The sequence below is a fragment of the Morone saxatilis genome, unplaced genomic scaffold (assembly GCF_004916995.1).
Source record: "Morone saxatilis isolate NCDOM2014 unplaced genomic scaffold, NCSU_SB_2.0 Contig6, whole genome shotgun sequence".
NCBI lineage: Eukaryota > Metazoa > Chordata > Actinopteri > Moronidae > Morone > Morone saxatilis.
In genome coordinates, this window is record NW_023340206.1 from 7897131 (window position 1) to 7897455 (window position 325).

The 325-nt window shown below is 42.8% G+C and overlaps 1 protein-coding gene across 8 annotated transcripts in view; it reads left to right on the forward strand.

The window, feature by feature from the left end:
• Nucleotides 1-325, forward strand: part of dmd (dystrophin) — a gene marked incomplete at its 5' end in the record, with an annotated part of 195686 nt that overhangs the window by 47357 nt on the left and 148004 nt on the right.

Genomic DNA, 325 nt, shown 5'->3' on the forward strand with positions numbered 1-325 from the left:
GAAACCAAAATAGTTCCACACCACCGACGTGCTGTTCCTCTTCGAGACTAAAGTCATTGCGCAACAGGTTAAAGGGCAGCGTTCACTCGCGTCACGTGACCACCTTGTAATCGCAAACGTTGCGTTTACAAAATCGCGTTGTATCATATCGCGATATTATCGCAAATGCAATTAATCGTTCAGCCCTGTTCAGACAAGTGCTATCACTATAAATGCCTTCCAGAGGAGGCAGTCTGAAAGTGTGCACCATTATCTCCATGTTTAAACAATAGTTAGATCTCAAACAACAGGCCTGTACAAACTAGTTATTTTATAATGTACCTGC